Source organism: Stomoxys calcitrans, chromosome 5 (assembly GCF_963082655.1).
Source record: "Stomoxys calcitrans chromosome 5, idStoCalc2.1, whole genome shotgun sequence".
Lineage (NCBI taxonomy): Eukaryota > Metazoa > Arthropoda > Insecta > Diptera > Muscidae > Stomoxys > Stomoxys calcitrans.
In genome coordinates this window covers 147,486,007-147,500,811 of record NC_081556.1, presented here as the reverse complement: position 1 = coordinate 147,500,811, position 14,805 = coordinate 147,486,007, and the positions used below count along the sequence as shown (strand labels likewise).

The 14,805-nt window shown below is 35.3% G+C and overlaps 1 protein-coding gene across 2 annotated transcripts in view; it reads left to right on the top strand.

Moving 5' to 3' along the window:
• LOC106085184 (ion transport peptide) overlaps positions 1 to 14,805 on the top strand; it is a 124,476-nt gene that overhangs the window by 43,883 nt on the left and 65,788 nt on the right. The window lies entirely within an intron of this gene.

Genomic DNA, 14,805 nt, shown 5'->3' with positions numbered 1-14,805 from the left:
TTCGAATCAGAATGTCGAGAGGATCCAGAATATATATACTTAATGGAGTCGCAGATCAATATTTCTAAGTGTTACAAACTGAATGACTAGATTTGTATACCCCCATCCTATGGTGGTGGGTATAACAAGTAAATTTCGGGAGATGAATGGCGAGAAGGCACACCCCAATATACGGCTCGGGAGTGCTATGCTGCAGAAACTAATAAATGGCACGGTTCGGGATTCAATGGCGTTCACTTAATAAGGATGCAAGAGGACACTCCGTTGTCAAAGTTTGATCCGGGCATTATAACCAGCAGAAGGTATACCCTAATATACGAAACGATACACGGGATGGTGGCAAGAAGGCAAATCCTAAATAACGACACTGTTCGGGTTCAATGGCGTCCATTGCACAAGGATATAAAGGGCACTCCGTGGTTGAGCAGAAAGTTTTGTTCTTGCTAAGCAAATGAGTCCAAGAAGGCACTCCCTAATATATGGCACAGTTCGGAATCACTTGCGATGATGGCACGAGAAGGCGGTAGAGTAGTCCGTTTTGTAAACAATTGGGTTCGGGAACGGTAGCAAATGGGTGGCACGATTGTATACCCTATAATACACGGCACTGTTTACATGCGATCAAGCTGCTATGAGACAATAGGGCACTTTATATACACTAGGCACACTCCAATACCGAGGAAGCTCACCCACGCACAGTGGTCGGACTTGTATAGAATGGGCGGCCAAAAATACATAAAAGCCATAGTACCTCACTAATGCTGGCAACATTTGTGAGGTACTATGCCTTGTAAAACTTCTCTGAAAAGAGGCATCGCACTTTGGCACCGTTCGGATTCGGAGACTCAGCTACAGACTCATTGAGCTTGAACATGAAACGGGCTGCACTCATTGATATGTGAGAAGTTTTCCCCTGTTCCTTAGTGGAATGTTCACGGGCAAAATTTGCAAATTTGCATACTCGTGTTAAGCTGACCATGATCATTCAAAGTAAATATTGCACAGAAAAAATATCACGAGATTTTTTTCCAATTAAAACTATAATTAAAAAGGGATTCCATCAATCACTTTTGTAATTGGAAATTGCCATTATTTCATCACGATATTAATTAAATAAAAGGTCTTTTATCAATTTAGGACTGAAATGAAAAAAATCCGCGGGGGTGTTTTGTGTCTTAGCAGTAATCATGGACCCAAACATAGACCTCAAACTCGTATTCCAAGAGGTAAACATATGTACATATGTATACCAAGTTGCGTCGGAATCGAGAGTGCGCCCTATACAGCCCCCTTTTCGCAAAAAAATAATATAACATTTGCCTATTTTTACTGGATCAATAAAAAAAATACTTGGAACTTTCAGAAATTTCAATCATTATACCCACCACCCAAGGATGGGGGTATATTCATTTTGTCATTCCGTTTGCAACACATCGAAATATCCATTTCCGACCCTATAAAGTATGTATATTCTTAATCAGCGTAAAAATCTAAGACGATCTATCCATGTTCGTCCGTCTGTCTGTTGAAATCTATGCTTCATTTTTTAAAAATGAAGATATTGTGCTGAAACTTTGCACAGATTCTTTTTTTGTCCATAAGCAGGTTAAGTTCGAAGATGGGCTATATCGGACTATATCTTGATATGGACCCCATATAGACCAATCCGCCGATTTAGGGCCTTAGGCCCATAAAAGCCACATATATTATCCGATTTTGATGAAATTTGTGACAGTGAGTTGTATTAGACCAGTCGAAATCCTTCTTCACTTTGGACCAGATCGGTCCAGATTTGCATATAGCTGTCATATAGACCGATCTCTCGACTTAAGGTTTTGGACCCATAAAAGGCGCATTTATTGTCTGATTTCGTTGGAGTCAGCAAGTTGTTTTGGGCCCTTTGACAGCCCTCTTCAATTTGGCCCAGATCGGTTCAGATTTGGGTATAGCTGCCATATAGACGGATCTCTTGATTTAAAGTCTTGGCCCCATAAAAAGCACATTCATAATCCGATTTCGATGAAATTTGGGACAATGATTTATGTTAGGCTTTTCGACATCCGTGTCATATATGGTTCAGATCGATCTATATTTAGATATGGCTACCAAAAAAGACCAATATTTTGGTCTACAAAATTCAACAATGCCTTGTACTTATTAGACCTCTCAATATCCGTGTTGAATTTGGTCCAAATCGGACATATTTAGATAACCCTGCTATGGGGGCATAAATTATGAATTTTTTACCGGATTATGGGGAAAGGTGGTTTCCATATATACCCGAGGTGCTGGGTAACCAAAGTGCAGCCCGGGTCAATAATTATTTGGGAAATTAAAAAAATTCAATCTTTTTCTTAATAGATTTTTTCCAATCACCTTTTTCAAAAATTATGATTGATATTATAGTTATCTAGACTTAAGGTCTTTAGATTACTGCTATTTAAATGAACATCACTATTCATAATGACATACAAAAAAGTTCTAGTTTCAGTTGAAACAATTAATATGATTAAATCAGTTGAATAGCCGATATTACACTATTTCTATGGAGATTTTTTCAAGCTAGATTTCCATAAATCGATAGACCAATTTGCCCATGCTCATAAATCACTCACACTTACATATCATTATCGATCACAGAGAATTACTAAGTTTCCCTTTTTCCCATTACTGTTCTCGATTGTATGACATTGTTTCTGTGAATTGTATGGAATACTGTAAAGAATACTCATACCTGCATAGTAATAATACAATTTTTCTAAACACTCCCAACGCAATAACCCACTCAATTTGCCCATTCCCAGTGGTAATATCCCACACTCACTCTTGCCCGTCCATTCACAGTCTCATGTAATTTTTCCGTTGGCAAGTACATACATAAATTCATGAGTAGTGACGAAGTCGACGATGATGATGATGATGGGCATCCCTGACAACCGGCAAAAATGTGTAAATAGAAAAAACAACAAAAAAGAACATAAAATAACCAAACAATAATAGCAACAATAACAAAAGAAAAACAAAACAACAAGTCCCAACAGGTGTCTGGGCCGCCCATTTGTGCGATCTCTCTTGACAATAGCAAAAGAAATGAACTCCATAGCAAGGGAGAGGGAGAGTCCGAGAGCACAGTGAGAGTGCCAGAGAGAAAGAAAGTACATATTTGCGGTTTTACTAAACCAACATAGCCACAACACACTTCATTACAAAGTATCTTTTGGATTAAATGTTGCAGCAACATGTTGTTTGGTTCACAGAGAGCGCAACCAACATCTCTTATTTATACAAACAACAGACTATGATCTTATTATTGTTAAAGCAACTTGGGCTTTAGTTTAATAAATGGGGATAACTTCTTGTTTGCGTTGCCATGTGCCCTATTGTGTGTTTTTAACCGACAATTTTATATTATAGAAACAATTATTATTGCGAAAAAAATTATATATTATTGCGTCTATTTGTAAAAGAAGACATTGAATGAAAGCAAAATTGAGGAACGTACGTGTGCAAAGGCATAAATTCTGTGAAGATAAATACACATCTAAGAAATTTTGTTGTTTATTTTTAAATAAAAAAAATTTTCCAGCGAATAATATATGAAATTGATTGTTATGTTTTATAATTAACGTTTATCTTATTATATTTATTTTAAAATGCAGTTTACTTTTGGCAACATCATATTTAACAATGCATCGGAAACATTCATGTAATATTAAAATGTTTCTCATTTGGACAATTACATGTTTAGAAAGAAATATTTTATGTGAACAGGCAGGGATGGGATTTTTGAGCTGGCACTAAAAAGTAACAATTTAAAAATTGATGTTTGGCAGATAAAAGAAATTCACAGTCAGTTTGCCTTATTCTGCTTTGTTTTACTTGTGTGCAAAAATCAGCTGGGGCCGAGTTACCACTTGCGCGTTTGAAATCTCTATTACAAATTACGATTTATTTATCTAACGTGAGTTTTTGAATATTAGGAAGGCGAATCGGTCTTATTTTATAAGTAAAATGTTGACGGTAAAATGAGTATAAAAGTGATATAACATCCATTAAATACCAGATGCGGTTATTCGGACCCTGATTTTAAAATGGGAAAACACATGTTTGAGACAACAGATGTTTTGGGTCGAGTCATTTTAGTGGCACAATGTTAGAAAAATCTGCTGGTAATTTAGCCTAGTTTGCAAGTAGTTCGCTTGTGTTTTTCGCTGGCATAAACATGGTCCTTCGAAACCTAACGCGATCCGTAAAAAAAATTAAAGAAAGCTATGGAAATTTTAAAATTAGTTGTATTTATTTGTATGTTACCAAAAAAGAATTCCATCAACAAATTCCATTACGTGGTACTGGTTTCACGAGCCCATCGTGTTTTATGGAAAATCAGACTTTACGAGTCATTTCATGGGCCAGAAGAGAGTGTGTTTAATTCAACAGAATAAAACTTTTCTAAATGGTTTTACGAATCACTTCTTAATTCTTCATTGAATGGTTCTATTACATGGGACTACGCTTCACGAGCCAATGATAATAGGTACGTAAATATATGCTTCTTGAGCTAACATAAATAACAATTAATCTCCAAGGTAACATTGAAGTCTCGCAATGCGGGGAGTATGTTGAAGCGACTTCAACAGCGAACAACTCCAGACAGCAAAATCATTTTAACAGCATGGCGCATTTAAATGAATTACCCTTTGTAGAATTACCCTTAATTAAATTGGCAACGCCACAACAAATTATCATGATGATCTATCATCTGTTTTTTTCGCTGGCGTCTGTCATGGTCCTTAGTCATCAATAAATCTTGCATTGAAACATAAAGTGTAATGTTTTATTTTCTTTTTTTTAGTTCCCCCATATTGGGGCGAACGTTAACATAAATATATATCTTAAGTTCGGCAAATGATCTGTATTAGAAGTTATCAATGGTTCATGCAATAAGACCAAGCCCTTCCCATCATATTCATTCGCTACGCTTTCTCAAAACTGGAAATCATGAAATTTTTCTACGGCAAATCGATTGGAGGTCACTTTGGTGTAGAGATAAGCATGCCCTCCTATGACGGTGCCTCCCCCCCTCACAATGGAAGCGTCGTTTTTATTTGAAAATTCTCAAAAGCGAATTTTCAAATACAATTTCAACGAAAATTTATCGAAAAACCAAATTTCAATGATTTCTTTTCTAAAAACTAAATTTCAATGAAATCTACTCTAAAACAAAATTTCAATAAAAATTTCATCCTGACTTCGACATTTCTGGCCGAAAATTGTCAAAACGCATCATAAAAAAAGTCTAAAAAATGGTGACGTAGAAAATGCGAACATATTCCGCAGAAGTGGTACTGAGTACCGACATGTCGCTGCGCCTATAAAAATTTCTTTTCAATTAAATGCCAATATAATGGAAATGGACACCAATCAACTCTGCTTCCATGCTGTTGTCGGAATTCTTGCTGTTGTTTGGATTTCGCAATAATTTAATAGGCATTTTCGGTGCGAATGAGAAGTCAGTAGGCTTTAGGCAACATTTTTAGGAAGTTTTGTACAAAGACAAAATTATTTCTAAAATCAAATTGTCATTAAATCTTCAACGATAGATAAAATTGAAAGAAATGTTTTAAATACTAATTTCCACGAAACTTTTTTAAAGACAAATTTAAATAAAATTTTCTCTAAAAACAAAACCTCAACGACATTTTACAAATTCAAATTATATTTTCTCTAAAAACAAAATTTCATGAAATTTTCCATAGAAACAAAATTTCATGAATTTTTCTGTAAAAACAAAATTTTATGAAATTTTCCATAAAAACAAAATTTCATGAATTTTTCTCTAAAAACGAAATTTCATGAAATTTTCCATAAAATTAAAATTTCATGAATTTTTCTTTAAAACAAAATTTCATGAATTTTTCTCTAAATACAAGATTGTATGAAATTTTCCATAAAAACTATATTTCATGAATTTTTCTCTAAAAACAGAATTTTATGAAATTTTCCATATAAATAAAATTTCATAAAATTTTCTCTAAAAACAAAATTTTATGAAATTTTCCATAAAAATAAAATTACATTAAAACAAAATTTTCCATAAAACAAAATTTTATGAAATTTGCTCTAAACACATAATTTGTTAAAATTTTCTCAAAAACATTTCTTGAAATTTTCCCTTAAAGCTAAATAATTTTTTTATCAATCAAACATTTTATAAAATTTTCTCCAAATACAAAATTTCAATATAATTTTCTCTAGCCACAAAAATATATCTCTACAATGTGAAATTTGTAGTAAAATTTTCTAAATTTTATGAATTTTTTTCTAAAGGCTCATTTTTTCAATTTCTTTGCAATTTTCTCTAAGGACAAAATTTGCAATAAGATATTCTGTAAAGCTTTATTTCTATGAAATATAAAATTTCTTTATTTAAAAATTACATTTGGATTTTAAACAATTTAACGTTTGAAGATTATTTCATACAAATGTTGACCGTGACTGCGCCTCAAATGGCCCATCCGTTAAGTCAATTTTGGCATACTCTTTCCATCATTTCGGCCGGTATCTTACAAATAAATGCTTCAATGATGTCTTCCAATGCGTCAATTGAAGCGGTCAACAGCCTGTATAGACATGAGCTTTAACATAGCCCTACGAAACGTAGTCTAAAGGCGTTAAATCGCACGATCTAGGCGGCCAAATGACCGGTCCCGAACGTGAAAAAAATGTTCACCGAACTCGCCTCTCAATAAATCCATTGTTACATGTGCTGTGTAGCATTTGGCAACGTCTTGTTGAAACCACATGTCATGCAGTTGGATATCACCCTCACGATAGCGCTCACCATCCACAGTTACGTTACGATTCGCATCATCTTTGGAGAAGTACGGTTCAATGATGCCACCAGCCCATAAACCGCACCAAACTGTGACTTTTTCTAGATGCATTGGTAGCTCTGGCTGATCTTCACTCCAAAATCGGTTTAATTTAGGTTTAAGAGGCAGTCTGCCATCAGACTAACTTAGACGTTTTCGTTCATTGTGATACCACAGGAACAGAGTTCCTACCGTTGAACCATCCAGATCGCTTTAAAAAGACTAATAACTTGTGAATGTTCACATCCGGTAAATCAGACAGGTTCTCAAAGAAATGAGAACCTAAAGTGGAACTCCTTCTAACTGCTAGTGCGGGACACACACACAGAAGGTATTCTATAGTCTCTTCTTCTTCGATGTCCTCACAGCTTTTGCAAAAGTCGTTGCTGGCAACTTTCGTGACGCTCGTGACGGACACAATGACTGAGCAGTCAAGCAGTAGACCTCTTCAAGTTTAGATTAGCCCACATAGTTTTGGAATGCTTACAGCACCTTCTTTGTGACCATCTATCATTCGTTGTCCTTCAGGCCTGATCCTGAAAACTTAGCTTAAATGTCGCTAGAGGCATTCCCACAGATTCCAGTATCCCTAGAATGTGTAGGGTAGTTCCTAGTCTAGCAAAAGTCAAAACATATTTCAACCCAAATTTCCGACAAATCTGATAAAAATTGCGTCCTCTAGAGGCACAAAAAGTCAACATCAAAGAAAATTTTATATGACACTTACACTCATAGATAAAAGTTAGCTGAAAATAGCGAACACTATCTGCTAAATATTAGTGGTAAGTTTTGCTGCTATTATAGCAGGAGTTCAGCTATTATAGCAGTAGCTCTGCAATTTCAAAGTTGGTGTTTGCTAAAAATGACTATTAGTAGTTAATTTTGCTGATCTCTATTGTAGCAGAAGTTCTGCTATTACAGCACCAGTTCTGCAAATTCAGAGAAGCAGACTAACTACTGAAAATGGCTGCTGCTTAATTATGAAGGGGATGTTAGGATGTCAGTGGATGTGCCATGCCAGTCATGTGCACATTAGTAGAGCAAAATAATGCGAGCTAGCTCAGCCAAATTTCGAAATGTATACCATTGGAAATATATACCAATAGCTTCTTTACAGTAATATTCCACATATTAAAATCATCTCTCCCAACAAAATTTAAAAAAAAAAGCCTTATGTAATCAAAAAAACGGACATAAAAAAAGCATAAAACTTTTTTTTAGCAGATTTTTGTACTTAAAACAGCAGATTTAATTTGCTGATTTAACTGACCGAAATTTTTGCAAATACTGCAGCCCTATGTATGCTGTAGCAGCAGTAATGTCTGCTTTCCCATTTTCAGCAGACAAAAACTGCTGTTTAAGCAAACATTTTTGCTGTTTTGAATAACAAATTTGGTGGAGTGTGCCAGTCATGTACACATTAGTAGAGTAATAACAAAAAAATGAGAGCAAGCTTAGTCACATTTCGAAATTTTTACCAATGGATGGATCGGATAGCTTTTTTAAAGTAATATTCCACAAATTAAAATCATCTCTTCCAAAAAAATTTCAAAAAAAAAATGCCTAATCAAAACAAACGAACATAAAAATAGCATAACACTTTTTTTCAGCTGATTTTTGTACTTATAACAGCAGACTTTGCTGATTTAGCTGACCGAAATAATGGTTAATACAGCAGCCCTATGCATGCTGAAACAGCAGTTATGTTTGCTTTCCTATTTTCAGCAGACAAAAACTGCTTTTTTAGCAAACATTTTTGCTGATTTGAATAACAAATTTGGTTGAGTGTGTTATAAACGGATTGACAAAATTAGTATACCCCCCATCCTATGGTGTAGGGTATACAAATTTGTTTATTTCTCTTTTGATATAAGGTTAATGATCTTATATTGTAAAAATTAAAACCATAGGAGATGCACGTTACCAATAGAAAATTGTCAAAAAAAATTTTAAATTTCCATAGCATTGAAATTGTAAGCTTCATAACGAATATTTTCTTTGATTTTTGATTTGCATTAATTATTTCCCACGGAAGTTTCTTTTGAAAAAATAGTTTCTTTTTTTTAATATAATTTAAAGTACTTAACATTATTTACAAACAAGAGATCACATGTCCATTGTTGCGCGCTGCGCAGCGCACTCACTTATGATTCACATGAGTACCAAAAAGTGTACTCGTGTGTGTACGACAACATGTTTATCTGAGAGCTGGTGGAAACTCGAAAAGCATTGATACAAATACTTTTGCTTATTCACAAAATCACATTAGTCCTTTAAAGCATCTCAACAAGAAAACATCGCGAAGCAATAAAGAAAGATAAAATAAATAACAAAAACTTAAAAAAAAAAAATAAAACACAAAATTAACAGAAAAGACCCCAGGAAAAAAAAACCTTATATTCGAAACTAATTGAAGCGTCGAACAAGCAAAGCAACACCGTGCAACAAATAATAAAACAACATACTGAGAAGAAAAGAGCGAACAACAAGTCAAGTGTGTGAATGAATTACAACAAAATATAAAAAAACCTTTTCTTCTCAAAAGAATTCCAACAAAACCAAGAAAATCTCAAAGATACAAAATAACAAAAACAACAACTACATCAATAAGAAGAACCAGAAGAAGCACAAAACGCAGTGGTGGTGTTGAATTGTTTGTTTATTTGTTTTTTTTTTCGTTTGTTTTTATAACAAACGAAAAACGCACTAAACCCAAACGCCGAATAATAAAGGCCAATTTCACAAAAAAAAAAAATACAACTACAACAGCAACAACAACAAAATATAAACAAATAAAAATTATTCAGGTGATTAGATTCTCGTGGTGATGATTAAGACAAGGAAATATCCAAAAAAATGCATAAAAAATTTAAAAAAAAATAAATAAAATTTAATTATAGAAAAAAAATAAAGCAACATATGCTTGAAATATGAATAATCGTTGTTTTTTTTTTTGTTTTGGAAGTTCATTCATTCAAATGTCAAATTCAGAGTTTGAAAAAAATGTTGGCCTCCGTCATCTATAAAGGCTTGCTGTGTGCTGGTGCATCAGTGGAAAAATACAAAATAATAACAATAATAATAATTACAATTCCCATTCAAATCGAGGTGACTTTCGGTGGCGCATGTTTTTTTTCTGCTTGTTTGTTTGTTTTGTAGGTCCGCAGGTAACCTGTTGTCTGCCGCCTGCCTAAATGCATCTTAACGCATGTGCGCCACAACGTTTAATGAAATTTCCAAAAACCAAAAAAAAAAAAATGAAAAAAAACAAACGTTGAATTACGATTATTATCGCCAATGATCGGTTATTGACAATGGTTGTTGAATTCAAAACAGAAATCCTACAGCAGGCCATAATCACAGATAGCAGTGCAGCCATGCATATAAACCTTAACAAATTCTGCAGCCAACCAACTTGCCATTTGAGCCTTCATCTTTTCAGTCCAGCCGTTTTAAAAATGTTTCAAATTGATTTTTTACACCAGCCGACAAATTCCATTGTTTCGCATATACCGATCTTATACCACACTCAAACGCGCCGGTAACTCTTCCAACAACAATAACAAGAAGAAATAACCCTAAGATTATCAGCAGTTAAGCGTTACATTGATGTCAGTGACTTTTATGGATTTTGTGACACCAATTGCATGTGTCTTGCTTAGAATAGGACCTGAGAACTTTTTTTATAAACAACATTTTTTAATTGCATTAAATATTATATTATTTTTATATATGTAAACCTGGGAATGAAAATAAATTGCATTTAACGACAATTTTTACGGAAAAGTTTTTAAAAAATTTAATTTTTTCGTATCCTTCTAAAGAGTCTCCAGGGACACGATTTGAAATTACATTTTTCGTGTTCGACCTTGGGAACACATCTTGCCCCACACAGTTGAAGTTGTGCAGACTATGGGCCATATCGTACTCCCATAAGAGGAGTTTTTGAATAGAAAAGAAATTTGGCATAATAAACTCTTAGGAGTAAGCCGGGGGTTCTTTAAAAAGTGCGTAAGTGAAAACAAAATGCTGATACCGTTGGTGTTATGCTGGGATTCTCTTGAGAATTACTTTTTTCATGAGTAACATTTCATGGCGTGGAAGCCACTGTAGTGCAGAGGTTAGCATGTCCGCCTGTGACGCTGAACGCCTGGGTTCGAATCCTGGCATGAACAGATTGTGACCTGGGACCTTGCTTTTTTTTCTCCGACCTCATGTCGAAGTTGAAGTGGAAGTCAGAGCAGGTATGCTCAACTGCTAACCAAACTCTTACTCCGGTCTGGAAATCTCGATTACGCATCCCTGAGCCTGATAGCCCTTTTAATGGTTCATAGAATCTCTTTGCGTCTTCTAACCAGTCTCGGCCGAAGCCTTTAGCGTCGCCTGACTGACCAAATATATTGTGATATTCTTCGAGCCGCCGCTCCCGCAACGACATCATCTCCAATGCCTTGAGGACCATTGAAACGCTATACCCGTCAAAAAGCCTATATGATTCCTTGTTTAACGGAATTCAAAAGTTCTCAGGAAGGGCCAGGTACTTCCATCCCCGAGTTTGACTTTCACACCGTCAAAATGGAAGGACTTCCTGTTTAGATGGGCAATGGCCAATAGGTTTGGCATAAACCTCAAAAAGGCAGAGCTGGTACTGTTGGTGCTGGTACTGTAGTATTGTTGAAGAGCAATTGATGTCGCTTCAACAGAAGTGTATGTCTGATCGCTACATTAGGTTTAGAAAAGCACGGTCAGCGCCCATACGATAAGTTTCCGTTATAAGTTGAAACCGAACTGACCGAAATTCGGAAGACTTCTCAGAAGAAGACTTGGGCAAGCTTATTTAGATTGTCCAAGCATAGAAGAAATTGACTACAATGATCATGTAGTGTTGTTTAGGAGCAGTTGATGTCGCTTCAAAACTGTATAACTATTGACTGAATTATCGAATGTTGACTCATACTGCGACATTAAAATGAAAATCAAACCCTAAATGTCTTTGTAAATAGCAAAATACAAAGTCAATCTAGTCCAAAATTTCAAAATTAAAAATCGAATATCCTCTAAGCCATTAGATATTTAAAACTCTAACTTTAATGTAGGGATTATTGGCCACTACTCTGCAAAAAAAAAAGATTTTGAAAATCAGACCAGAAATAAAGATTTGGCAGCCCGAGCAATTTTTCGAATTGCCGAGGAGACCAACTTTATGGCTCTGCCAAGTGGCGCCCGGACCACATGATATTGATAACATCATAGCTCTATTAGAAATTTCAATAGAGATATGACAAGACGGGTTATTGGCGCCTTTAAATAACCAAAGGCAACTCGCGGCGATCTGTCATTTGGACCGAAACGAACTTGATCACCTACAGGAACTTGACGAGGATCGCCACCTCCACATGAAAATGTGCCTACAAAAACAACACGTCAATAAGTTTCAAATAATTATATCTTCTCTCAAATGGCATATTTTTTACTTTTTTTTCCATTCTATTCCACTGTGCGACATAATTTTTTTGACAGCAATTTCCATTGAAGATGCCAATTTATTATCTATTTGCATTCGTTCTTTGTTTATGTTTTCTCCTATTTTTGTAATTTTTAATCGACACATTTTGCCATCCATGATGTTCATGGAGTCTTTCCACTTTCCTTTTTCGACAAATGACCTAACATTCAGCCATGGCTCAATGATAAGGGACCTCCTTTTTTTGCCGAATCCGAACAGCTTGCCGTTGAGCGATAGCATTTAGTGGAAAAGTTTACACGGCTGATTACCACAGGTAAATACATCACAAGTGTCACACCGTATCACGACCGTGGCCAAAAATGACAAAAGTCAATAAATTCGGAATGTAAATATTTTGATGCAATTTGATAGAAAACATTCCAATTACTGTAAATGCGAGTTTTTTTTAATATGTCAAGTGGTTTTGTGCATTCATATACACAAAATTTGTTTTGTTATGACGTTTATAATACTGTCCAAATTTATCCATAATCTGATATAGCTCCCATATAAACTTATCTCCCGATTTGACATCTTGAGCCCGCGGAAGCCGTAATTTTTATACGATTTAGCTGAAATTTTGCACGCTAGGTTGTTTTGACTTCCAACATCCATAGTAGGTATTATCCAAAAGTAAAACGGCTAAATCGATATATCGGTCTATATGGTAATAAATATCCAAATAGGGTGCGATTTGGATCATATTCGTTACAGGCTTTGAGAGTTGTAATATAACTCACTAATCTAAATTTCAGCATAATCGGCTGAAATATAGGTCTTTTATAGGCCAAAATCGGAGGATAGGTTTATATAGCAGCTATTTAAAAAAGAACTATCCGAGTTGGCCCATATTTGGCATGGATGGGGAGAGGCCCAAAGCAATTGTTTTTCAAATTTGAGAGAAATCAAATAGAAAACAAGTAAGAGCGTGCTAAGTTCGGCCGGCATTGCATGGCATTGTCGAGTTTTTTGCGCGGTATCTTTTTTAGGCAAACAAAAAATAATGAATAAGAACTGTCAAGTTGTAGTCCGACTCGGACCGAATGCTAAACATTGTAGTAGTCATTGTGTAATATTGCAGTCCATTCGGGTAAGAATTGCACCTTGTTGGGGCTCAAGAAGCAAAATCGGAAGATCGATTTATATGGGAGCTGTATCAAGCTATGAATCGATTCAGACCATGTTTAACATGTATGTTCAAAATGTCAGCCAAATTGGATAATAACTGCGCCCTCTAGAGGCTAAAAAGGCAAGATCCCAAATCGGTTTATATGGAAGTTATATCAAGTTTTGTATTGATTAGCGCCATACTTAGCAAAGTTGTTGGAAGTCATAAAAAACACCTCATGCAAAATTTCAGCCAAATCGGATGAGAATTGCGCCCTCTAGCGGCTTAAGAAGTCAAGATACAAGATCGGTTTATGTGACAGTTATACCAGGTTATAATCCGATTTAAACCGTACTTAGCACAGTGGATGGAAGTGACACCAAAACACCACGTGCAAAATTTCAGAATTGCGCCATATGGAGGCTCAAACAGTCAAGACCCAAGATCGGTTTATATGGCAGCTATATGAAAACATGGTCCGATTTGCCCCATTTACAATCCCAACCGACCTACACTACTAAAAAGTATTTCAGCAAAATTTCAAACGTCTAGCTTTACTTCTTCGAAAGTTGGCGTGCTTTCGACAGACAACTTAAAATGTCATGACGATCAAGAATATTTCGAGGTGTTAAAAACAGAATGACGAAATTAGCATACCCCCATCCTATGGTGGCGGGTATAATGAGCATTTTGTGGTCTCAGGTAGTAAATCGGAAGTTCAGTCTATTTTTCCATTTTTGGTCCTAAGTCTCCTATAATACTAGTTCTGTTCGCGTATTTTTCCAGTGAAAATGGGCAGGAGAGTAAACACAGACTTTACTATCTTTTGCTATTTATTTGAATTTAGCAGCTGGTTTTTATAAAATTGCTATTTGCAATTTTCTGCTTGGAAAAAACCTCCAGTAGAAAATTGCAAGGTTACGAAACTCAAAATTTTTATCACCCTCACGTGCAAATTTGCAAAAAGTTTTAATATACTTTAACCCCTTCTATTTATGGCCAACTTTACTACGAACTAACGACACTGTTCGTTGTACTAAGAGGAAATATCCACCGCTGAAAATTTTTTCTGATGTTCTCGCCGGGGTTTGAAGCCAGGCATTCAACGTAAAAATTGGACATGGTAACCTAGGAGCTAAGGTGGCCGCACCACACACACTATAATACTTTTTATATTAAAAGAAAAGGTAAAGGAATGAACCTAGCTCGAGATAACAAAAAAACCATAAAGGTATAAACAAACCCAGCCCTAGATATTTTAACATTTTCTATGGAACCGATCTCTTATCGGAATTGGTTTATTTAATTATTTTATGTAT